We start from the raw sequence: 27,046 nt of genomic DNA, 5'->3' as shown, positions 1-27,046 counted from the left end.
AGGCAAGTGGAGAGTATTTCATCACACTCCTGACTTGTGCCTTGTAGATGGTGGACAGGCTTTGGAGAGTCAGGCGGTGAATTACCCGTCACAGGATTCCTAGCCTCTGACCTGCTCATGTAGCCACAGTATTGATATGGTTAGTCTAGTTCCATTTGTGGTCAATGGTAACCCCTAAGATGTTGATAGTGGGGGATTCAGTGATGATACTGCTATTGAATGTCAAGGAGCGATGGTTAGATTCTGTCTTGTTGGAGATGCTCATTGCCTGTCACTTGTGTGGCGTGAATTTTACTTACCACTTGTCAGTCCAAGCCTGGATATTGTCCGTGTCTTTCTACACTTGGACATGGACTGCTTCAGTATCTGAGGAGACGCGAATGGTGCTGAGCATTCGGCAATCACCAGTGAACATCCCCACTTCTGACTTGTGATGGAAGGAAGGTCATTAATGAAGCAGCTGAAGATGGTTGGGCCGAGGACGCTACCCTGAGGAACTCCTGCAATGGTGTCCTGGAACTGAGATAATTGACCTCCAACAACCACAACCATCTTTCTTTGTGTTAGGTATGACTCTAACCAGTGGAGAGTTTCCCCCCGATTCCCATTGACTCCAGTTTTGCTAGGGCTCCTTGATGCCACACTGGATCAAATGCTGCCTTAATGTCAAGGGCAGTCACTCTCACCTCACCTCTTGAGTTCAACTCTTTTGTCCATGTTTGAACCACGGCTGTAATGAGGTCAGAAGCTGAGTGCCCCTGGCAGATCCCAAACTGAACATCAGTGAGCAGGTTATTGCTGAGTAAGTGCCGCTTGATAGCACTGTTGATGATCCCTTCCATCACTTTACTGATGATGGAGAGTAGATTGATGGGGCGGTAATTGGCCAGGTTGAATTTGTCCTACGTTTTGTGTCAAGGACATACCTGGGCGATTTTGCACATTGTTGGGTAGATGCCAGTGTTGTAGATGTACTGGAACAGTTGGCTAGGGGCACAGCAAGTTCTCAAGCACAAGTCTTCAGTACTATTGTCAGAATATTGTCAGGGCCCATAGCCTTTGCATGATCCAGTGCCTTCAGCCTGCTTCTTGGTATCACATGGAGTGAATCGAACTGGCTGGCATCTGTGATGCTGGTAATCTCCGGAGGAGGCCAAGATGGATCATCCACTTGGCACTTCTGGCTGAAGATTGTTGCAAATGCTTCAGCCTTATTTTTTGCACTGATGTGCTGGACTCCCCCATCATTAAAGATGAGAATGTTTGTAGACCCTCTTCCTCCAGTGAGTTGCTTAATTGTTCACAACCATTCATGACTGGATGTGGCAGGACTGCAGAGGTTAAATCTGATCCGTTGATTGTGGAATTGCTTAGCATTCTCTATCACTTGCTGCTTATGATGTTTGACAAGCAAGTAGTCCTATGTTGTAGCTTCCCCAGATTGAGACCTCATTTTTAGGTATGCCTGGTGCTGCTCCTGGCATGCCTTCCTGCACTCTCCATTGAGACAGGGCTGATCCCCTGGCATGGTGGCAATGGCAGAGTGGGGGATATGTTGGACGATGAAGTTAGAGTCTATGGTTGAGTACAATTCTGCTGTTGCTGATGGCTTACAGTGCCTCATAGATGCTCAGTCTTGAGTTGCTAGATCTGTTTGAAATCTATCCAATTTAGCGTGGTGGTAGTGGCAAACAGCACAATGGAGGGTATCCTCAATGTGAGGGCGGGACTTCATCTCCACCAGAACTGTGTGGGGCCACTCCAACAGATACTGTCATGGACTGATGCATTTGCAGCAATGAGGTTGGTGAGAAAGAGATCAAGTATGTTTTTCCCTCTTGTTAGTTCCCTCACCACCTTTCGCAGACCAAGTCTAACAGCTATGTCCTTTAGGACTCAGTCATCTTGGTCTGTAGTGGTGCTACTGAGCAACTCTTGGTGATGGACATTGAAGTCCCCCACCTCGTGTACATTCTGCGCACTTGCCACCCTCAGTGCTTCCTCCAAGTGGTGCTCAACATGGAGGAGCATGGATTCATCAGCTGAGGGGTGCGGTATGTGGTAATCTGCAGGTTGTTCCTTTGCCCATGTTTGACCTGATGCCATAGACTTCATGAGGGTCAGAGTTGATGTTGAGGACTCCCAGGGCAACTCCCTCCCGACTGTATACCACTGTGCCGCCACCATTGCTTGGTCTAACCTGCCGGTGTGTCAGGACATACCCAGGGATGTTCATGGTGGTGTCTGGGATATAATCTGCCAATGGTGGACAGGCCCTGGGGAGTCAGGAGGTGAGGTACTCACAATAGGATCCCTAGACTCTGACCTCCTCTTGTAGCCACAGTATTTATATGACAAGTCCAGTTCCATTTCTGGTCAATGGTATCCCCCAGGATCGTGAGGGATTCATCAGTGGTAATGCCATTGAATGTCAAGGGGAAATGGCTAGATTTTCTCTTGTTGGAGGTGGTCACTGCCTAACATTCGTGTGGCATGAATGTTACTTGCCACTTGTCAGGTCTTGCTGCATTTGGACATGGACTGCCTCAGTATCTGAGGAGTCGCGAATGGTGCTGAGCATTGTGTAATCATCAGCAACCATCCCCACTTCTGATCTTATGATGGAAGGGAGGTCATTGATGAAGCAGCTGAAGATGGTTGGGCCTAGGACACTACCCTGAGGAACTCCTGCAGTCATGTCTGGAACTGAACTGATTGACCTGCAACAACCACAACCATTTCCCTTTGTGCTAGATATGACTCCAACCAGCAGAGAGATTTCCCCCTGATTCCCATTGACTCCAATTTTGCTAGGGCTCCTTGATGCCATATTCGGTCAAATGCTGCCTTGATGTCAAGACAGCCACTCCCACCTCACCTCTGGAGTTCAGCTCTTTTGTCCATGTTTGAACCACAGCTGAGGTCAGAAGCTGAGTGACCCTGGCAGAATCCAAACTGAGGATCAGTGAGCAGATTATTGCTGAGTAAGTGCCTCTAGATGCCAGTGTTGCAGGTGTCCTGGAATAGTACTGGCAAGCTCTGGAGTGCAAGTCTTCAGTACTATTGTTGTAATATTGTCAGGGCCCATAGCCTTTGCAGTATCAAGCACCTTTAGCTATTTCCTGATATCATGACTGGCATCTGTGATGCTGGGGACCTTTGGAGGTTGCTGAGATGGATCTTCTGGCTGCAGATTGTAGTAACTGCTTCAGCCTTATCTTTTGCACTGAACTCCTCCATCATTGAGGATGGGGATACTTGTGAAGCCTCCTCCTCCAGTGAGTTGTTTAATTGTTCACCACCATTCATGGCTGGATGTGGCAGGACTGCAGAGCTTAGATCTAATCCGTTGGTTATGGGATCACTTAGCTCTGTCTATCACTGTTGCTTATGATGTTTCACATGCTCATAGTCCTGTGTTGTAGCTTCCCCAGATTGAGACCTCATTTTTAGGTATGCCTGGTGCTGCTCCTGGCATGCCCACCTGCACTCTTCATTGAACCAGTGTTGACCCCCAGGTTTGGTGGTAATGGCAGAGTGGCCCACTGCGCCTCATGGTTGCCCAGTTTTTAGTTGCTAGATCTGTTCAAAATCTATCCCATTTAGCACAGTGGTAGTGCCGTACAACATGATGGAGGGTATCGTCAATGTGAAGACGGGACTTTGTCTCTGCAATGACAGTGCAGCTGTTGCTCCTCCCGATACTGTCATAGACAGATATATCTGTGGCAGGCAGGTTGATGTCATGTATGTTTTTCCCTCCTATGGGTTCCCTCACACCCTGCTGCACACCCAGAATCCTTTAGGACTCGGCCACCTCAGTCTGTAGTGGTGCTACCAAGCCACTCTTGGTGATAGACATTGAAGTCTCCCACCCAGAGTATTTTCAACACCCTTGCCACCCTCAGTGCTTCCTCCAAGTGACATACCCAGGGATGGTGATGGTGGTGTCTGGAACATTATCTGTAAGGTATGATTCCGTGAGTATTGACTAGTCTGTGAGACAGCTCTCCCCAGATACTAGTAAGGAGGGCAAGGCTGCAGGGTCAACAGGGTGGAGTTTGCCGCTGCCATTTCCAGTGCCTAGATCAATGGCAGGCAGTCCATCCAGTATCTTTCTTTATTGACTTTTTTTTTAATGGTTTGATACAACTCAGTGGTTTGCTAGGCCATTTCGGAGGGCATGTAAGAATCAGCCACATTGCTGTTGGTCTGGAGCCACATGTAGGCCAGAAAAGGTAAGGACAGCAGATTTCCCCCTTCTAAAGGGACATTAGTGAACTAGATGGGTTTCATGGTCACCACTAGGCTTTTAATTCCAGATATTTTATTGAATTCAAATTTCACCATCTGCCTTAAGGGGATTTGAACCTGGGTGCCCAGAGCATTTGCATGCATCTCTGGGATTACTAAATTAGTGACAATACTACTGCACCACCATCTCACTTTGGCAACAAGCATAAAACCACGGAATAATTCTACAAGTCATGAAACTTGTAAATGTTGATGTTCAGAGAGTCTAGGGTGTACTTGTACAAGGAAGGTCTGTTTGCTTGCTGATACAGCAAGTAATTAAGACAAATGGTATGTGGCCTTTATTGCAAGGGATTGATGTACAAGAGTAAGGATGTCTGCTACAATTTTTGGTCTCATTTTGTTACAATTCTGAGGTTTATAAGATTGTCATGTTTTGGGACTGTTTTTTTTCATTCTGTAGGCATGACTGGCATTGTCAGCATTTGTTGCCCCCATCCTTCAGTGCCCTTGAACTGTGTGGCTTGCCACACCATTTCAAAGGGCAGTCAAGAGTCAATCACATTGCTGTGGGTCTGGAGTCACATGTAGACCAGAGCAGGTGAGGATGGCAGATTTCCTTCCCTAAAGGACATTAGTGAACCAGATGGGTTTTTCTGGCAATCGACGTGGTTTCATGGTCACCATTACTGAGACTAGCTTTTCAATTCCAGATTGTTAATTAAATTCAAATTCCACCAGCTGCCTTGTCCCCAGAACATTAGCCTGTGCCTCTGGATTACTAATTCAGTGAAGTCACCACTACTCCAACATCCCCCCCTTTAATTTAGGATAAAATGAAAGGGATCATTTGACTTGTTTTGAAGTCTGTCTGACAGAAGGCCTGGGTGAGGGGCTATTAAAGATCAAAAAAAGACCAAATTATTTTGCTGGGAAGAAGATTTACACTTGAAGAAAATTACAGCAGCAACTGTGCTTACAGTGGTTAGACTGGTAGGCTATAAAGTCCCAGAAAGGTGTTGAGAATGTCAGGTTCTAAATGGTTATACTTTAGGCTGTCTATTTAATTCCAGGATAGGATAGATTTGCTGTCTCAAGATTAGCTAATCTGCATTTCTACCTGGATGCAGGGCCATGTAATTCACGTTGCCATGGAGATGGTTTTGAAAGGGGAAGGGTGCAGAGAAAGCTATTTTCAGATCGGGTTACAAGCTTTCCTGAAATAACACTGAATATCACAGCAAAGTTAGTCTGCAAGGATCCAGGAGAGAGAGAGAGGGCTTTCCTACGATTGAAACGCTGAATAAACTACAGTCTCTGGAGTTTCAAAGAAGGAGAGGTGAGCCCATTGAAACATACAGTGATTCTGAAGGGGCTTGACCAGGTAGACACTGAGAGGTTGTTTCCCCTAGCTAGGGAATTGAGAACATAGAGACACATTCCCAGGATAAGGGTATGATCATTTAGGACTGGGATGAGGAGAAATTTCTTCAATCAGGGGGTTGTGAATCTTTGAAACTTTCTACCCTAGAGGGTTGTGGATTCTCCATGGTTGAATATATTCAAGGCTGAGATAGATAAACTTTTGAACTCTCAGGGAATCATGGGATATGAGAAGCAGGCGAGAAAGTGGAGTTAAGGCAGAAGATTTCCAATGATCATATTGAATGGTAGAGCAGACTCGAGGAACCATACGATGTACTGCTATATTTCTTATATTCTCCTCAGAGACTTAGGGCATCAAATTGGATTCATTAGCGCCTGTATTTTGGGTGTTCTGTATGCCGTTAGAGCACATGGCACATGCAAGATAATTGTGGGGCAAATAGCCATATTGGTGCAGACGTTTATGTATGCGTAGTGAATGTCAGCAGCAAGTGTGCAGAACAGACAGCGTATGACACCAATACCAGTTGTGCCTTTTTGGAGCTCAATGCTCTACACCATGCACAGCTGACCACAAGTTCAGCGGCAGGAAGGACACCGCAGCAATGCTATTTAAAGGTTTGTTGCTGCTTGATTTCTTCTGGTTGTTGCTACAACTCTTCAAGTGTTTGATGTTTTCTATAGTTGTTTCAGGTTGCAAAAGGCTACAGGCCATGATGTGGCAGGTGTGGAAGAATTCCTTGCTGACTTCAAGGCTGCTGGACAAACCAGTTGCTCCCAGAACTGGGTGCACTAATAGACATTACCTTTGGAATATAGAATGACAGAGAGAATGAACAAAGGCCACAGAACGCAGGACAAACTGTTGGAACGGAAGAGAGGAGAAAGGGCTCTCAGCAAGAGGCCATGTCCACGCAGAGTGTTCAGGGAATATTTCTCTGATTTAAACCTCAATGAAGAGCAATGTATGAGATGTTTGCACTTCAGTAAACAGCCACAACAGCAACGTCAGAGCAGGGCATGGATCACATTGCCAGTGGTTGTGAAGGTGGCAGTGGCGATGAAATTGTAGGCACCTGGCTCCTTTCAGGATGGAGCTGGAGATATTAGCAGTTTTCCCTTCACTCTTGCACATGGGAGGTTACTGACTCCCCCTCTATTCAAAGAGAGCTAATTACATTTCATTCTCTCTTATCAGACAAAAGCGGGTGAAGCGTGCATGGTGCAGGGTGCCATTGACTGCAAATGCATTGCTTTTCAGGTGTCGCATGTCGAATCTGCCCTGTACAGTAACCTGTACCAAGAGGATTGCACTCTCTCAAGTCCACTCACCAGCTGATGTGTGACATAGGCAGTGAATCAAGGAGATCAATGGTAGGTTTCCTGGAAGCTATCATGATCCCATCATTTTGTGGCTGTCCATTGTGCTAGTTACATTTGAGCCACCATGGCAAACCAAAGGGGCGGGTACTGAGCAATAAGGGAAATCTGCGGATCACATGGCTGGAAACCCTGGTGCACAGCCTATGCACATGTGGGCAGTATACATACAAAGAAAAAAATGCTGCCACACAAAATGTGATAGAGCAGGCCATTGGTGTACCGACAAGACTTGTGCTACATGAACCACTCAGGAGGAGCCGTGTAATACACAGGGCAATAGGAGTTACGATTTGTGGTGGCCTGCTGCATGATGCCCAACCTCACCATCATGAGGGACAGTCCTTATCATCAGTTGTATGCTGAGCAGCATGAGGACATAAAAGAGGAAGGGAAGATGCAACCTAGACTGCCCTTTATGCCCAGGCTGAGCTCATTCGAGTGTAATATCAGCAACTGCAATCCTAGTGTAATTGCCAACAGTCACACATCTTAGCTTCCCTCTGTCACTGACCATCACAGCGTCCACTTGGTTTCAATGCAAAAAAGAAACATCAAGATAAAATGAACATGCCAAACCAAATGTATCAATCAAATCATTCCATGTTGCACCCAAAAGTCAAATCATCACCATTATATATGCCCTTAGTGTCTGTTTTCCATGTGCCTTTGCCTGTGCTACTTGAGCGGCTACAGCATGACTGGTGGAAGGATGCTGACTTTCAGTGGGGCACACTGCAGATGGCCTTGGAGAACAACCTCAAGTAGTTCTGGGCCTAGAATGCCTGGCTGTGCACTACACAATCCCTGCATGGGCGGCAACAGTCTGGGCTGATTGGCTGACAGCAAGCTAGGGCACAGGCAGAGTGGCAATGGTGAGAGGACAAATGCTGTCTTCCTGAGAGAGGACATCAGATTCGTACTCCATGGAGACACTGTCACTCTCCCAAAGGCAGCGCCTCAACAATCCCAGTAATCTGATGGAGGACAGATTGCTGGACTGCTGGGTCAGTACTGCTGAGCCCTGCTGAGTACTGCCATCCTCAGCCATGTCGACAGAAGCCTGCCCTTGTATGGCAGAAAGCTGATCTTGCATAGCACCAGACTGAGCTTCTACTGCAATATTCAAATATTGGCTGGAAGTTCCTTATCCTGTAATGGAAGCAACAACATTGGTCATCAGATGCTGCACCATGGCTGTGTCCACAAGTTGTTGAATGGAGTTAGCCACCACTTCCACTCTGGAAACAATGAACTCCAAGCTCTGTGCCTAGTTGGTCCTGGATGAAGTTGATTGCAGGCTTCCGGAGCATTTAGTTATACATTCCCCACAGTGGAATCCCTTGTGCAATGGTACTGTCCAATGTTCTGGCACCTGCACTATCCATGCCCCCAGTCCTGACTGTATCCACTTGTGTCATACCACATGCATATCCTGTCTCTAATCTATCCTTTAAGGTACCTCTAAGGGTAGTGTCAGTATCTGAGCTGGTGGTTGTGAGTGTGAAATCGAGTAACGTTGCTATGTCTTCATCATTACTCTCTTCTTGCTGTTCCTCCACTGCCTGGTTGTACTCTTGGGTGTCTGAAAGGGAAAAAGGCACAAGGATAAGATTAAGGTGCAGGGAGGGAGGTATGGTGGGAAGGGTAGTGAGGTGCATACTCACACCTCTTCAGTTTGCAAATCAGAAGAGAGTGTGGGATGAGGGGTAATTGGGATGTAAGAATGAGGGTTAGGTATGAGGATTCCATCATCTTTGATAGTTTCAGCCGTGCTGCAGGCCGCAGCCTCAACCATGGTGGGGTCAGGGCATGCAGGTGTTCCTCTTCCCCTCCAGTTATCACCTGCTTCCTCAAGTTGTGTGTTACCTTGAAGTAAGAGATAGAGATGTGTCAGTAAGTGTCATGCAACCTATTTGGATGATGTGCCTGGCATGGTTGAATAGCTGACTACATGCAAGCTGTGATTTGTGGGTGTGAGGCTTGCAGTCATGCTCAGTGTGTGAGGGTGAGCTGAAGCTTTGAATGTGAGGTATGAGTCACGATTGAAATAGATTGTTGATAGGTGAGTGATGGGGGTGTGGTGATCTGAGCTGTGACTGAGGCTGCTAGTGCAGGTGATGGGATCTGGCATCTGAAGTTACATTCACTGACTTAGACCACTCATGAGGTCATTGAACTTCTTGCAGCACTGCATCCATTTCCTTAGTCCTTGACTCCTGGCATTGGCCTCCACAGCTATCTGCTTCCACTGTCTTTTGGCCATGTAGAGGCCCTCCTGGCCCTCTGCAGAGACAAGACCTCTCTCCTCTTTTCCCTCTCCTTCAGTACAGTGTCCAAAAACCTTGAAAACCACCCTTTCCCATGTTGCGCCATTCTTCACTCTTTCCCTGCTCAGATTTTCGTCAACCATAACCGCTCACACATGCTCAAGTCACAATACATCTCCATTTTAAGAGGTGCAGGCTAGCTTGACGTGGTGCTAACCACTCATGATACTGGCTCCCTGCTGATATGTGTAGCCAATCAACACAATGTTTAGAGCTGACTAGATTCAAAGACCATTCAAATGAGGAGAAAGCACAAAGTTGGCATGCTGCCTGCATTGCAATCTTTGGGTACGGATTAATACTCTTCGCAATCCTTGAGCCTGTTTTTGAGAGTATGCAACTTAGCACCTGGGTGCCTATTGAATCTATGGTTAATGGCCATTCTGCACCCCATATACAGTGAAGGAAGATAAGATGGAGTACATGGCTGAATAAGCACCATTATTGAGTCGACACATTTCTGAAACAACACTATTTAATTGGTGTGAGGGTGTGCTATTTACAATATATCCTGTGGATGATATACAGCATTATGATGGTATGCTGCACAATACTGTGTTAGCCAAAGGCATGGTAATGCACTTACCTAGTGAGCAATTGCAAGTCCATGAATAACAGCAGGATGTTGAGATGCAGCAGCCAGCAGTGGCATTCTACTCATTGTAAAGAGCAAGAGGGACTGGTGCATGAAGGTTTAATTGCTCATCTCTGCTACTGCACATTGCACAAATTTCTGCCAGGCATAATTAAAATCATGAAGCTGTTGTTTGTTGTATTTATTGTAGAGAATTGCATGCTGGGTGTATTTTTGTCAGCTGACAGTTTTCATTTTGCATAATGCAAGAATGATAGGCTGCAAGGCGTATTAAACTGCTTTAATTTGAATTGGGGTTTAGTTAGCTCAGTTGACTAGATGGCTAGAATGTGGTGCAGTATGATGACGACAGCGCAGACTTAATCCTGCACTGGCCGTGGTAGCTCATGGAGGCCTGCCTCCTTGCCCTGCCCCAGGCTAGATGTGGAGTGGCATCTCTCACGCTATCTAGTCACCTGTCTCTCTCTCTAAGAGAGATGCCTATGCTCTCTCGTGGACAATGGCTAATTACCTTACCTTCATTTCAAGCAGTGTCTGCACACATACATTTTGAGTTTTCAACGTGTTTTCCAGATGCTTTTTCCTTGTGGTTTGCTGGTGGTTGATGCTATTCCTATGCAGTCACAGGGAATATAAAAGGCCCACTGTCCCCTTCTGTGGCTTATCTTGACATCTGCTTCACTGTGAAGGAATCCTATACTGGTCTCTGCTTTCTGAAACAACATTGCCTATTACTTTAGAAGAGCTATTCATTTTGAAGAGTTATTGGATGGCACAGAATTGCCAGCGGCATGCATGGCAATCGACAGCTCCTATGCTAATTTGCATGTTATTTGGAAGTTTCACGTTCACATGGACCCCTTTGGGAGAACAGAACGAAATCAGAATCCTTCTCATATCATCACCTGATACTGTATTATTCTCTGTGCTGAAGCCACTTGGAGTGGGGTTGATGTCTGCTGCTCTTTTTCTGAATCACACACTCCACTCTCCCTACGCTGCAAAGAAAGTAGATAAGGACATGTACTCTAAAGTATTTACCTAGTTTGCAACTGTGTTGTTATTGAGTGCAGTATTACATAGTGTGGGAGGGATTTTAAGGGGCCGGCAAGAGCAGGAAAGATGGCAAGTCGGGTGCCTTAATTAAACAGGAGCTGAAATTTTGCTTTCCCAGCAGCGGGTTCAAATTTAGCGATGAACTCAGCAGCGTGTTTCTGGCAGGTCATGATCCATGCTGTCCTGTGGCAGGTTCCTACTTATTTTTTTTTGGCAAAAAAAATGTATGTTTTTGGATACAGGTTTGCACTCAAATGAACAATTTAAATATTCTAGGTTATGCCCTCTACTTATGATCATGTGAGATATGAGGTTTATGGCCTTTTATGACCTTGTCCAAATAACCAGTCTTCATTTTTCAGCCTGCAGGAGTGTCTTGTGAGCACTGACAGCTTGAAGCTGATGAATGGCAATTATCTGTATACATTTTGGTGCGTTGGTGCCAGGTTCCTACTTATAATGCATTTGCATTACTTGAAAACTCATAGGGCGGAATAGTCCCGAATTTGCACAAAGTGCGGTTGCGGCGTGAGAAACATTTTACCTGCCAACTGCATTGGTGGGTTTTTGTGTCGTATTGTCCTCTTCCTGCCTCACAAATTATGCAGTCATAGGAAACACGCCATCTTGCTGGCAGGCAGCCTCTGATTTGCCCACCACATCATTACCTTGCTGCTTTCTCACTCTGTGTGTCATGTTTAAACTGCAGCCGCGCGCACAGTTCTCAATGCTTGCAGCCCAGGACATGTCCAAGGAAGACATGTCCCCAAAGGCCAAGAAGAGTGCAGCCCCCGATTCAGTGATGCATCCCTGGGATGCAGTGGAGGCCCACCTTTAACCCCACTCTGGCCGCAGGAGGCCATTTACTCTCACCACTCCGGCTTGGGAGGCTGTGGCAGTGGTGGTCCATGCCAAAGCTGCACACAAGAGGTCGGCCATCAGGGTAAGTCAACCATCTCATCACTCTCAACTCACACACTCACAAGCCCACCACACATTCAATGGCATCTCACTCACTGCCAGTTCAAGGGACGTCACCACTCACTCTCTCACACACACCCTCACATCCCCATCTGGCCTCATCTCCTCTGGAGACTGCCTCCTCATCCCATCCATGGCTCCACTCAGTGAACACGCACACCTGACATTCTTCTCATTTGGCCTGGCATGTGTCTTGCTCACACTCTTTCCATCTGTCTTTATGCAGGACAAGATCACACACAATCAATAGGAGAGGACCCAGACCAGGGGCGGAGTGCCGGATTCAAGGTTCTCATTCCATTCGAGAGTCTGAGCTGGCCAGAGAGGACATGGACCATTCCTGGGCCAATGGTGAGGCCTGTGGCAAACATATACATGAGGATATTGCACCACATCATTCCCCTGTCAACTTTATTCTGAGACCACTGTTCGGTGTGTGACATGGCTGCCAAGCACTAATAATCTCCACATTCCCTCCTAGGCATACCTGCCACATTGTCCTCAGGCAACCTTGACTTCTATTCCAGTGCTGAAAGCATCTCGGATGAGGACCCTGAGGGCAATACTGTTGAAGACCCGTCACAGCGCTCACCCACACCCTCCACCAGCGCAGCGACACACACCTTGGTGAGACCTAGATGTAGAACACCCTCGGGATCACAATCTGGTGAGCACAGCACACAATCTATTCCACAGCAGGTGGAGACAGGGACATCTAAGGTCGCCGGCATTCGGAGGACTGCTGGAAGCAAGGAATCCACTGAGTCTGAGTCAGGTGATGAGCCTCTGGAATCAATCCTCAATCAGTTATTGGAGCTGGAAAGACAATCACAGGAACATCAGGAAGGGATGCCTGGTGCACTCCTCAGATTGCAAGGGACAGTGGAGGAGTCCGTCCGCCTTCAGTCTGAGGTGATAGCACCGTCATTCCGATGCACCAAGGTCAATACTGCCAGAATGACGGCCGCTATGGAGATCTTGGTCCAGGACATCTGGGCTGCACTGCTGTGTGGGCTGAACTCCATCGCTGACGCCACAGCCTCCAACTGTGTCAACGTGAGAGGGGTACGGGACAGCTCGATCTCACCCTCGCTTCCCCTTCTCAAGAAGTCAGCCAATGGCCATCGGGAACCATAGGAAGGAGGACCAGCAACTCGACACCCTGGGGCCATCCACCCAGGTAACTCAGGGAGTGCCCAGTCAATCCAAATCCCCTCTTCCTGTGGCCCCATCATCTCCAGCTCCACAGGCCGAGGAGGGTGCACTTGGCCCACAGCAGGATACCCAAAGCAGGCCAGGGCCCTCCAGGTCTCGGCTCTTCAGAGGAGGCCCGCCAAGGTCATCACAGACAGGATATGGCAGTCAGCAGGCTCCCTCCATCTCTACTGTGTATGTTGAGGGAGCACCAAGACATAGCGGCAGAGTTAGGAAGGTTAAGAAGATGTAATTGCACAGCCTTGCCACAGATGTTAATCACTTGTACATAATGTTCACTATTGTAAATAAACTCCCAAGAATGTCTCCTCGTCTATGGCTCCTTGTTATGATGAGCAGTGTTTGTGTCATTCAGATCTGAAACCTTGTTCTTGCACAAGATAAAGGCAGGTGTCTCAGTCCAGAGCCTCTTCCCTGTGCAGTGTGTAACCTTCAGAGCAAAGTGATGGTCCAGCTTCACACTCACTGGACACATCAGTGATGCCTGCACCTCGATGGTGCTTGTCATTGCTACCAGAATGTTGTGGGCAGGCATCACAGAGTTCCATCATTCTTTCTGTGTTCTCTCAGCACCTTTGATGTGGTGCTGGCCCCCCATCTCTTCAGCATTTGTGTCTGCTGATGGTGTGGTCCTGAAGGATACAGGTGATGAAGGCTACCAAAGGATCAGGTGCACTTAAAGTTTCATGGCTGCATCTTCATGATATGACCCTGGTCACAGAGCGCAAGCGAGCTGCCATCAGCCATACAGGAGTGCGATGTTCGCAGAGGCAATGTAAAGATCTATGGAATGTCCTCACTGCATGTCGTCATCAACCTCCTGGAATCTTGCCATTATTAGGGCCTCCGCTATATCTCCATGACATGAGCCTGAGCATTGTGAGTATCCGCGCTGCCATCAGCCACACAGGAGTCAAACGTTCACAGATGCAAGGTGAGGATGTCAGGACTGCCCTCACTGTATCTTGTCATCATCCTCCATGAATCGTGTGGATATGAGGGCCTCCCGAGCACATCTACTTCATCTGGCAAGTGTGATGGCCACATCGTCAGCATCCTTGCCTTTGAAGACCTCATCACACTCACCCTCCTCCATCGGAGGAGATGTGCAACTCTTCCATCTCCTTCTCAGCCAGGTCTTCCCTCTGTTACCAGGTTGTGTAGCACGACATCCTCTGGGGACTGTGTTGCAGTGCACCACCAGACCTGACGACGCACCGGAACCTCATTTTCAATATGCCTATCGTTTGCTCTACCAAAGTCCAAGTTGCAGCATGAGCCTCGTTATACGTTATGCTCTGCTGCAGTCTGAGGCTACCACACGGGTATCATCAGCCATGTCCTCTGTGTGGCCCTTTTCCCTGAGGTGCCAACCCTGCAGCTTTTGGACCCTGGAAGATGTCAGGGAACTGATACCTGCTGAGGATGTAGGAGTTGTGGACACCCCCTGGGAATTGTGTGTAGACCTGTAGGATGCACTTGTACTGGTCACAAAGCAGCTGAACATTCAGCGAATGGAAGCCCATGCAGTTGATGTAGTTAACTGCTTGTTACCACGGAGATCTAAGAGCCACATGAGTGCAGTCGATGGCACCCTGCACCTGTGGAAAACTAGAGATCACCATAAATCCCAGTGCACTTGCTTCATGGATTTCCTGATCCCAGTCAAAATGCACAAAACCTTTGTGAAGATAGCATCCGTGCTCTCCTGGATGCACTTGTGCATGGAAGTTTGCAAGATCCTCCACAGGTCACCTGTGGAGCCCTGGAAGGAGCCACTGGTGTAAAAATTGAGCACTTTCACGGCCACTGGCATTGGATGCCCTCCATGTCCCCATGGCGCCAAATTCTACAGCAGGTGGCATATGGGACTGACCAGTTCCTGAGAAATGTGCAGTCTTCACGGCACTGGCTCTCAGTAGTCTGCAGGAATGACAAGTGCCATCTATAGACCCCCTGGGCCTAGCAAGGCGCCTGTGAACGACAGCTCCCTGTGGATCCCCAGCTGTGTGCACAGGAGGCCCTGCTGCAGCTTCATCTTGAGGTCAGTGCTCCTCTTACCGAGCCTGGCGCCTCTGTCGGTCTCTTCTCCTTCAACCCTACTCTCTGTAAGCAATGAGGCATACGGCTAGATCACCAGACTCGATGATCCTGATGTTCTCCTCCTGCAAGATCAAAGGGAGAGACACGTGGGTTAGGATATGTATCCTAAAAACCTCTCTTGGTTAAGTCTGAAGGCCCCTTCACACATGCCCGAGAGTGCTGGCCACCACTTTGATGGCCAGTGTATAGTGCACTTCATGGCTGTCCGAAACCCCACCCACCTCCACCCCAATCCACCTGACTGATTGGTGGCAGCTTCGGCCACTGGACTGCATGCTGTGCTCTCAGCTCAGGGACAAGCATTCTCCTAACCCACACTGCAAGGCTGTGCTGTTAGCATGAACCATGAGAGATACACGAAAGGTCCAAACCTGAATAAAGACATTGCAAGGAGCTGGGCGCACCTCCATCAGTGACTGCCCATGGCCACCTTTCGCAAGGGGATTCTACAACTCGCCCAGTCGTCCAATTGTTCTGCTGCCCCCTAAAACGCTCATTAATTTGCAATCTGTGCTCGAGGGGTGAAAGGTTCTGGAGCATTTGGTGGCACTTTCATGCTTTTGTGTTGCTTGTATGGGCAGAAATGCTTCAGGGGCCCGAATCCAGGCATGTCAATGAAGCTGCTGCTGAATGGTCTCAGCTGCAGAAGAATGCTCACTTTTGACAAGTTTTTTCAAGTGTGTGGCCACTTCCCTCTCCCTCCCCCACCCTCGCAACCTCCCCTTGCACCCCCACCCCGGCATGTTGTTGTGTACTTTGTAGCTCCATCAGTTAGTGCTGCGATGCGCCCCACGCCCCTGGCCCCACCCACACTGGAGCCCTTGCCCCAGCACTGCAGAGAAAGCCAGACGGGAAAAAGCAACTTGCCTGCGTGAGCCTCTTCCTTGAAGTCCTACAGGCGATCCTCGTGAGCGCTGTACAAGGTTGTGTGCATTCATTACCAAGTTCCCCTCAAAGTTCAGCTCGCCAGCCACACGCCTTTTAAAGGCAGTTGTAAATCACGCCATTCTGAAGTCACAATGATGTGGGAGATAAATGTGGCATGAGGGGATGATTCCAGAATGCGGGAACCATGTCGCAGATGCATTAAAATTAATTTCCTGATATTGGATGGCGAGGAATGCTGCCCACCATTGGCGGGTGGAGTGAATGATTGCAAACTGGTTTCATGACAACGTAAAACCGGTTTTTGACCTTCTCGCCAAATTATCTGCTGACGCTGCCAAACACGCCCGCCACCAACAGGAGAGGAAAATTCCAGCCTTTCTAGTAACACTTTTTGTAATTATGTCCAACCTTCATGATAAAGTCAGCGGCAATCAAGGATCTTGTGGTACCTGGTTCACATTCACTGAAAGGTGGTGTGCAACAATGGGCTTTGTGCAATTCTGTCTGATGTCAGCAGTTTTCCTTGTTGAACTCTGCGATACAAGGGAGGGGAGAGCAGGGCAAAGGCAGTTTGTACAGCGGCTCAGGGCCGGCAAGGGTGAGTCAGTGGTGAGCGGGGGGTGTGGACTGTGAATTGAGATTGGGGGCATGGAGGAGTGGAAATGGGAAAGGTCTGGCATCCTGGATGTGGTGGTGGGGGGGTTAGTGGGAACAGTAAGTTAAGGTATGAAAATGAGGGGCCTAAAGGGCAGTGTCAGTACTGCCCATATGTGTCCATCTCAGGGTGTTGGCTGGCAGAGTACTTACAGGACTTTGTGTTCACCTCCAACATTTCAATTATCCCTGCTAAGAGTGATCTCGAACAATGTCCTTTCAGCCCTGTCTCACAGAGTGGTGAGTACAACGCTGGACACTAACATGAACATTCAATAAACAGTGAACGCAAAAGTGGAACAGTGTTTCTTCCACAATAAAGAAATGCCCCTAACTCTCCTGTTACTGTCAATGCGTACCAACCATGAGGCATGCCAGTTCATTTAGTTCTTTGACTAAGCTGGTCTTAACGAATGATGATGATGCACAAATGAATAAAGTGAAACCAATGCAATGCGAAATATTTACAAGTGAAATTTAAATTTGAAAAACACCCATGCCACATTTGTGCTCTCAATAAGTCTTATGTTAATGCCAATGGAGTTGGACCGGAGAGTTGTGGCCATGATGCAGAGCCCCCCTGTTTGTCCAGGAGGACAGCTCAAACATAGATTTCTCATTGGCTACTCAAGAAACATTAAAGGATTGGAGAAATGTTGGCTAATGAGTCACTCCAGTTGATTTGTTTGCATTAAGCAAAATCGCATCTCAAAATTCTGCTGTCCAACTTGGTCACCATCCCTTAGTTACCAGAGGAAAGTTACATCTAGTCATTTTTTCAGGAAAGTGAATAAATGGATTTTTTTTCAATTCATTGTTTTAGTGGAAATATTGAAATATTGGACTTCACAATGAATAAAATTAAAATTTATCTTTAGGAAAGCACCATCAGTCATTCACAAGATTCCATTAATTAAACAGATTCGCAAGTGGACCATTATGTATTACAGCTTTCTTTTCAGCACTATAAACTATTGTGATGTTATGAACATTCATTTCTGATATCTATGATGCTGTGAATCTTCCAGTTTCTCCCTGGGGCCTAAATTAACTGAAGTTGCACAGATATTCAGGTGATCTGTTCCCAACTACTGTGTGCCTTTAAACAAAGCAATATAAATTTCAGTAGCTTCTTTGAAGAATAAAAAGTGTTGGATATTGATTTCTGGTTCTCTAGGGTATCAGCCACATAAGGTTTTCCGCACAGCCAGTTTCCTGTATTGTTTTCCCAATGTATTAAGCATGCAGTAAACATCCTTACTGTCATATTTTTGGAATGGATTTACTCAGCAATGGAGAGTTAAAAATGGGAAGAAGGTTATATTATCTCCCAAAAACATAGTGGCAATCCATAACACTCAAAACATGGAGCACCGAGATAACTGTGACTCGAAAGTAATGGGAGGTGTCATTGGACTTCATACCAGTGACATGTCATGGTGACAGTACCCTACTCTGAAGCTTCCATACACAATCAAGTAACTGTAAGTGAAAGACTGAAACCTAAGCAAAAGGGCACACCAAACCTTGGCTGCAAATAATCAGATCAGTTCAGGGAAATCTGTATCATTCACAACAGAATATAATTAAGAGTAGAAATTTACCTTTGCATTTGGTTATACAATTAATTTTTTACTTTTCTTTTCGATGATTTTCATTTTACCTCTAACTTTGCAATATCAATTTTTTAACCAGCATTTTTTTTTTATATTCAAGATTTCTCAGTGTGTTGTTAGTTGCAGGGACCGGAAACCTGAAGAACAGGATTCTTCTTTCTTTCAGAAATTTGGTAGATAGAAAGCTACCAACAATGTGAGATGTGTTACGATCAGGTGAGGAGGAGTGAGCAGGCTCCTCTCTATTCAGCCTCCTTGCTTGGTCACAACAAAGGTTCATTGGTAGATTTTGGGTATGCTGATTTCCCGGACCGGGTTCTGTGTTTATTCCAAGGGGGAGAGAGAGAGAGATATCTCTTCTGCCTGTTTCTCTGCTGAAGTCTCTTTCCAAAACCTGTGTGATAGTGTCTACTTTAGCTTGGTAAAACCCAGTTCTTAAAGCCCTGCTGTAGATGTATATTCCAAAGGAACTCCAAAACAAAAACAGAATTACCTGGAAAAACTCAGCAGGTCTGGCAGCATCGGCGGAGAAGAAATCAGTTAACGTTTCGAGCCTTCATGGCCCTTTAGCTTTATGTTTTTATTCCAAAGGAACTCGATTATCATGTCTGCTGTAGACATTGTTGCAGAAAAAGTAATCACATTTTGATGTCTCATCTCCGAAACTTTTGGCACATTTCAAGATAGTAGAAAGCAGCAGGAGGTGGGTTCTTCCAGCCTCCATAGGTGTCTTAAGTGTCTGTTGGTTGTGATCCTGGCTGACTAGCAGTTCCACATTGTTTTAATAGGGTCACAATCGATTAACGTCTAACACTTTCCATTTTTAATATCTCCCTTACTGTTGGGTTTTGATGTTTGTAGATTACTGGAAATCTCTCTCTCACTTCACATTTCCACTGGTGCCCCTCCCCAAACCTGGCAGTTTCGGGGGCTGGGGGTGGGGGGGGGGGGAGGGGGGCAGTTGGGGTTGGAATCTTGGCTCTTGATTTGATTTTCTCTCCTTAACCTTGGAAGGTGGCCTTGCATATTAAAGCAGTGTTCCATCTCACTTTAAAACCCAGAATTGCACCGGAAGGTTTTTTTCGAATCATTTATCAGAAAAAAGCTGTAATTTCATGATGGCATTGAATTTTCCCTGTGATAAGCTTGCATAAAATGCAGGGCATTCTACACAGGATCAAGTAATCAGAGCTCCAGCTGCACCACTACACCAGAGAACACAGATGTGCTGAACCCAATGTACCAGTTAGGATAATAATAGAATAGTGAGCTCCCTACCAGCATGTGTTGGATTTAGCCATTCGTAATACGGTTCAGTAAGAGAAATCAAATTTTGTTATATATTAATAGCAAATACACATGGGCCTGAATCTTCTGGTCGGTGTGTGGGGGCGGGTCCCGCACGCCAACGTGTAAAATGATGCGCGGTGACATCAGGACGCAATCCCAATGTCACCGCGTGTCATTCTGATCTTCAATTCAGCGGGTGCACACCGGAGTCGGCTGCGAACCCGCCAAACTGTCAAAGGCCTATTAAGGCTTTTAAGAATCTAATTAAGCTGGTTGTCTGGGCTGCCCATGCAACCGTAAGGTTGGCCGGCAGGAGAAAAGCCCAGGCAGTCTTCACATTTATCAAAGGCTGAATCTTCTGGTTGGCGGCGGGGGCAGAGCGAGAGCGGGCGTGGGTGGGTGCGGACCCAGTCACCACCCACAATCGGGTCCGCGCCGCCATTTTACGCGGGCGGGCCAATTAAGGGCTGCCCAGCATAATGCACCACTCCTGAGGATAGCGGGAGTGGGTGGGTGGCAGCAGGTGTGCACTGTCCGCCAAGTCCAGTGGCGAGCCAACGGCCTGTTTCTCTGAAGCGCTGTCAGCCTTTGCAAGGCTGCTCACAATGGCAAGTGGAAGGGTTCACCAGAGGGCTTCTGGTGAGCAGGCAAGTCCGGAGGGTAGGCCAGCGGAGCGAGGCAAGGCTGGAGCGTAGGGCAGTGGGACAGGCCAGGCCAGAGGGTAGGGTCAGTGTGCCCCTCATTTTTCGGATGACTGCCTTGCGGCCCTCCTTGAGGAGGTGGCAGCATAGCGGGAGGTGCTGGTTCTCCAGGATGGGAGGAGGAGGCCCCCCCCACATGATGAAACATGCCTGGGAGGAGGTGGCGGAGGTGGTGAGCAAATGTTGCAAGTGTTTCAACAACTTGTTGCGCTCTGGAAGGGTGAGTACCATGTCAGCACTGGTCATGTAACCCAGCAGGTCGGCTTCCCCCCCTGCTGCCCCCACCCCCTCCAAGTCTGAGTGTAGTGACTGCATTGAATCATTGACGGCATTTGTCCTTTGCTGGGTGGGCCAGCAGATATTGCCTATGCTGAGATCAGCCTGAGAGGGTGGTGAAGAGATGGGTTCTGCACCCGCAGCATGTGTTACACTGAGTCCCATGTGACTGTTTTGGGGGCAACCTGGAGGAGCTGCACCTCGGCGCTGTGCTTGAACTGCAGGACGTGTCCAAGTCAGGGTGATGACGCTGGGAGGGGAGCTTCAAGGTGGCATGGCAACAAACCATCTGCTGCCCTCTGCACGCCACATGCTTGCGCCTCCTTGCTTTGGAAGGATATACCGTGTGGAGCCTAATGTGATGTAGGCAGCATGTGGCCAAGGAGGGGAGGTGGGGGGTGTGGAGCAGGCCTAGTATCTTTGTGTGAGTGTTCAGCAGCAGCGGGGTGAGGAGGCACTGGAGCCCTGATATGTCCCACTCTGGTTGGGGTGGGCCGTGCGCGATGTGAGTCCATGTACAACTTACACTAATCAATGCTCTTCTCTAATTTTCAGAAGAAGAATGTTCATAACGCGGCCGAGTGTGTGAGGACTGGCGGCGGCCAGGCGCAAATCGCCATTCTCAGCCGCTTCAAGCAGGAGACCCTGGATCTGGGGAGGGGCCATGCGTCCAGGGCCACTGGTGTCGGTGAGGCTAGGGTGCCACAGCCAGGTATTTATGCCCAACAGTGAGGTCACCATTGTTCTCCCAACAGCCATAGCACTGCTGAATGTTAATCGATTTAATTTTGCTACAAGGCTTGACCGTTGGTTATAAAAGGATGAGCGCATAATGATCCGGGGGACAGGGATGAACTTTGTCACTGTCTCCACGTTAACTGATCCACTGTCCTCATTCTCCCTTTCAGCATCAGCGGAGCAGGGCCGGGAGGAGGAGCAGCAGAGGCCCCCTCTCACACCTGAGGGGCCTGAAGTCTCACCAGCATCACATCACCTCTGCCAGGCAGGCACCAGCACAGACACCAGCACCTCAGTGGGAATTCGAACATCGGCTAGTATCCTGGGGCACAGTGGTGGCTCACACTCACTGAAGGAGCTGGCAGAGACAGAGAGTGCCCATGGCACCAGCAGTCGGAGGACTGCAGGGGACCAGGCACATGCTCAGTCGGTACCTGATGATGTGCCTCTGGAGTCGTCCGCGACGTAGCAGCTGCAGGGAATGCGGCCGGGTGTGCGGGAGCATTTGGGGGTGATTTATGAGGCTATGCTTGGCTTGGTCTCCGTGGTGGAGGAGTCTGCGTGGACGCTCGCTGAAGCAATGAGTCACATGTCCAAGCGCCATGCGTCCTCCATGGAGAGAGTGGCGACTCTCATGGAGAGGCTCCTCCAGGAGACCTGTCAGGTCTTCATGGGGATGCACTCAGACCAGCAAGCCCTCACATTGGCATTGATCTCAGCTGGTCAGTGACAATGTGGGAGATGGTCTGGGCATCAACTTTTCCAGCTCGATGCCTATCCATCCACGGTGAGCAGGGAAATCCAAAGCGACCTCACATTGGTGCAGCAGCTGTCTGGCATCTCTGTGGGCACCTCTCAGGGTGCTCTGGATGAGGGTAGCAGCTCCTCCACCCCTCTCCCAGTGACCGTAGTATCCGGTGAGGCTGCAATGACTGGGGAGATGCCAGCTGTGGAACAGGCAGCTCCCTCCCAGGCGGGGCCAGCACTGGCTCCACTGGCTAGAGGACGACCGCCAAGGTCATCGAGGCCAACAGGACAGCAGAGTCAGCAGGCTGGCTCAGATGCCACTCCGAGTGATGGGGCAGCACCAAGACGTAGCACCCGGAAACGAAAGCATAGGGCACCTTAGGCACACCACGGGTTTTTCACTGGTGCTTTTGTGTTGGCCCGAGATGAGATCCTTATGATTTGTTTTGATTTGTAACACTATTGTCTTTTTCTTGGAATAAGTTGGTTTGCTTGACATGTTAAATTCAGATATGTCACCATGGCTGAGGGTGTCTTTCTCCTGCATGTGTATGGTTTCCAAAACTGTAATGAATGCTTTGTTGGACATTCAGCTTTATTAAGAAGGCCCTTTGTTACTGTTCCTAACCTGGCAGATTTGGCCCTTAGGTATCGAGTATCAAACCTACAGCCCAGGCTTGTCCTGGTGGTCCATCTGTGGTATGGCAGCTGAAGGTTGGTTGGATTTAAGCCTTCCACGTGTCCCTGCCTCCCTGGAGTAGTCCCGGGTCAGCGTCTACGCCCTCAGCATTTCCCTGTGCATGCTCATCTTCGGACTCACTGCTGGACTCATCGTGTTCAGCCGCAGCCACTGCATCGACATCTTCATCGTCCACTGCGTCCCCCCTTTCCAGCGCAAGATTGTGGAGAGTGCAGCATGCAACCACTATCACCGAGACACGATCTGGGGGGTACTGGAGTGCGCCCCCTGAGCGGCCCAGGCATCGGAAGCACATCTTGAGAAGACCGATGGTTCTCTCCACCACAGCCCTTGTGGAGGCCTGGCTCCTATTGAACCGCTGCTCAGCTTCTGTTCTTTGGATGGCAGAGAGGCGTCATGAGCCACCTTCCGAGGGGATAGCCCTTGTCACCCAGCAGCCATCCATCCGGCCGGGCTGGAGCACTGAAGAGCCCCGGCACCTGGGAGTGTCTGAGGATGTAGACGTTGTGGGAGCTGCCTGGGTACCTTGCACAGACTTGTAGAATCTGCATCCTGTGATCACACGCTATCTGCACATTCATGGAGTGGAAGACCTTCCTGTTGACGAAGGCACCGGGCTCACCTGCTGGCGCCTTGATGGCCACATGTGTACAGTCTATTGCACCCTGGACGCGGGGGAAGCCAGTAATCACTGCGAAGCCTCTGTCTCGCTGTGTCCGGCTTGCCTGGTCCCACCGGAGTGGATGAAGTTCAATGCATGGCTGAACAGAGCTTCTGTAACCTGCTTGACACAAGTGTGGACAGCTGATTGGGAGACACTGCAAAGATCACCCACCCAGCCCTGGAAGAAGCCAGAGGCATAGATGTTGAGGGCAGCTGTGACCTTCAGAGCCACTGGCATGAGGTGTCCACCCACACAGTTAGCAGAGGTCTCAGGACCTGTCATCTGACAAATATAGTTGACTGTCTCCCTTGAGAGACGGAGCCTCCTTCGGCACTGCACCTCAGACATATTGAGGTAGCTGCTTCGCCGCCTGTATACCCTGGCAGCAGGATAGTGGCATCCCCTGCGGCCCCTTCTGCCTTGGTCTACCTCTTGGCCCTGCACCCCTTATGCCTGCACCTGTCCTCCCAAAGGCGGCTCCCAAAGGCTGAATGTGCACTCCTGGCCTCCTCCCTCTTCTAGCCTTCCTCCTCAGAGAAGCTGCCTCCAGTGGACAGTTCAGCTCCCATTCCCAGGCTAAGGGAAGGCTTCCTGAAACCTGTAGGCCCAGAAAAGATTCCTCACTGCAGAGTGCTGACCTGAAGGTTAGGAGTCCAGAAAAAGCATCTGGTATGCGCTTTGAAGTAAACCAGATCACACAGGCAAATTTCAAAAACTTTCAAAATAAACACTTGGCAGTGCACATTCACGACCTCAGTGAGCCCTCTTATCCCGCCCGTGGATGAAGTTAATAGAAATGTGTCCTACCCGCCTGCCCATTGCGCCCATGTGCTGGCCTGAAGATTGCACGGGTGCTGAAAATTCGCCGTCGATTGATGAGTCAAGGGCCTTAAGGGGCCTGTTAATTAATGGTGGGCGCGTCAGACATCATCGCGCGGCCACCCAGCGAAATATCGCGATAGCACGTGGTGACATCGGGACGCTCGCCTGACATATCTGCGCATCATTTTACACATGGATGTATGGGGTCAGCCCCCCGCACACCAACAGGAATATTCTGCGCCATGAAACCACGGGCGGGATGAGGTTTCATGAAGCGTTTATAAACTGAATAAAAATGTTTATTAAAATTCATTGACATGTTCCAGCTGATGTGACACTGTCACATGAGGGAACATGCCTGAATAATTTTTTTTTCTTTATTTTAATTCTTCATAATCAAACCAATCTCCCTGAAGCAGCTTTGTGCCTCAGGGAGATTTCTGCACTGAGCGCAGGCCCCGACTCTCCCTCCTCCCCCACCCACACAGGGATCGCTTAGCGCTTCCGGGTGCGTGTAATGCTGGGCGGGCCTTAATTGGCCCACCCACGTAAAATAGCTGTGCACAGCCAATCGCGGGCGGCGATCGGCTGTATGCCCGCCCATGCCCACCCGCCCGCTCCCGCTCCCGCTCCCGTTCCCGCTCCCGCTCCCACTCAGCCTCCCCAACGGGGAGAAAATTCTGCCCATGTAAAATAATCTTAACTTGAGCCAATTATTAACAAATGAAGTAGAACATTTCAAAGAAATTCAAAGGAGGTCTGACTAGGAACATCCCTCAGCTGTAGGAATAGGCTCCATTTAAGAAAAATTCCAAAGGGCAGATCCACCATCCGTGGTTAACTAAAAAAGTTAAAGATAGTATCAAAGTTAAAGAAAAAGAATATAATTGTGCAAGGATGAGTGGCAGGTCAGAAGGCTAGACAGAATATAAAGAACAACAAAGAAAGAATTAAAGATTAATAAGGAGGGAAAAATTAAGTACTCTACTGAGAGAAAGCTAGCTAGAAATATAAAAACAGATAAGGGTTTTTATAGATATTTAAATAAGAACAGAGTTAACAAAGTGAGCCTATGGAAAGTGAGTCTGGGGAATTAATAATGGAAAATAAGGAGATGGCAGATGAGTTGAACAGGTATTTTGAATCAGTTTTCACTATAGAGGTTATAAGTAACATCCCAGAAATAGCTGTAAATCAGGAATTGGAAGGAAAATTACAATCACCAGCAAAGTGGTACTGAGCAAATTGTTGGAGCTGTGGGCTGACAAATCCCTGGGTCCTGATGGACTTCATCCCAGGGTCTTAAAAGAAGTGGCTAGTTAAATAGTTGATGCGTTAGTTTTAATTTTCCAGAATTCCCTAGATTTGGGGAAGGCTCCATTAGATTGGAAAATAGCAAAATTCAGAGAGAGGGGGAGACAGAAAGCAGGAAACTACAGGCCAGTTAGGTTAATATCTGTCATAGGGAAAATGTTAGAAGCTATTGTTAAAGATGTTGTGGCAGGGCAATTTGAAAAATACAAGACAATCAGGCAGAGTCAACATGGTTTTATGGGAGGGAAATTTATTGAAGTTCTTTGAAGGAATCACATGTGCTGTGGATAAAGGGGTACTGATGGATGTACTATACTTAGATTTCCAGAAGGCATTTGACAAGGTGTCACATCAAAGGTTTTTGCAGAAAATAAAAGCTTATGGTGTAGGGGGTCATATATTGGCATGGGTATAATGTTGGCTAGCTAACAGGAAACAGAGAAGAGACATAAATGGATCTTTTTCTGGTTTGCCGGATGAAATGAGCTGTGTGCCAGAGAGATCTGGGGTCTCAAATTTTTACAATTTGTGTAAATGACTTGGATGAAGGGACCGAAGGTATGGATGCTGAATTTGCTGATGACACAAAGATAGGTAGGAAAGTAAGTTGTAAGGAGGACATAAGGAGGCTATAAACAGGTATATATGGGTTAAATGAGTGGGCAAAGATCTGGCAAATAGACTATAATGTGGACGAATGTGAAATAGTCCATTTTGGAAGAATAAAAAAGAAGCATATTATCTAAATGGTGAGAGATTGCAGAGCTCTAAGATTCAGAGGGATCTGGGTGTCCTAGTGCATGGATCACAAAAGACAAGTATGCAGGTACAGCAAGTAAATAGGAAAGCTAATAGAATGTTATCAGTTATTGCGAGGGGAATTGAATATGAAAGTTGGGAGGTTATGCTTCAGTTGTACAGCGCACTGGTGAGACCACAGCTGGAGTATTTTGTACAGTACTGGTCTCCTTATTTAAGGAATTATGTAAATGTGTTCGAAACAGTTCAGAGAAGGTTTACTAGACTAATACCTGGAATGGGCGGGTTGTCTTATGAGGGAAGGTTGGACAGGCTAGGCTTGCATCCACTAGAGTTTAGAAGAGTAAGAGGCGACTTGATTTAAACTTTTACGATCCTGAGGGGTCTTGACAGGTTGGATGTGGAAAGGATGTTTCCTCTTGTGGGAGAATCTAGAACTAGGGGTCACTGTTTAAAAATAAGGAATCGCCCATTTAAGACAGAGATGAGGGAATTTTTTTCTCTCAGAGGGTTGTGAGTCTTTGGGACTCCCTTCCTCAAAAGGCAATGAAAGCAGAGTCTTTGAATATTTTTAAGG

This window comes from Cetorhinus maximus, chromosome 18, assembly GCF_964194155.1.
Source record: "Cetorhinus maximus chromosome 18, sCetMax3.hap1.1, whole genome shotgun sequence".
NCBI lineage: Eukaryota > Metazoa > Chordata > Chondrichthyes > Lamniformes > Cetorhinidae > Cetorhinus > Cetorhinus maximus.
The sequence above is the reverse complement of the archived record's forward strand: the minus strand, read 5'-3'. Positions refer to the sequence as shown.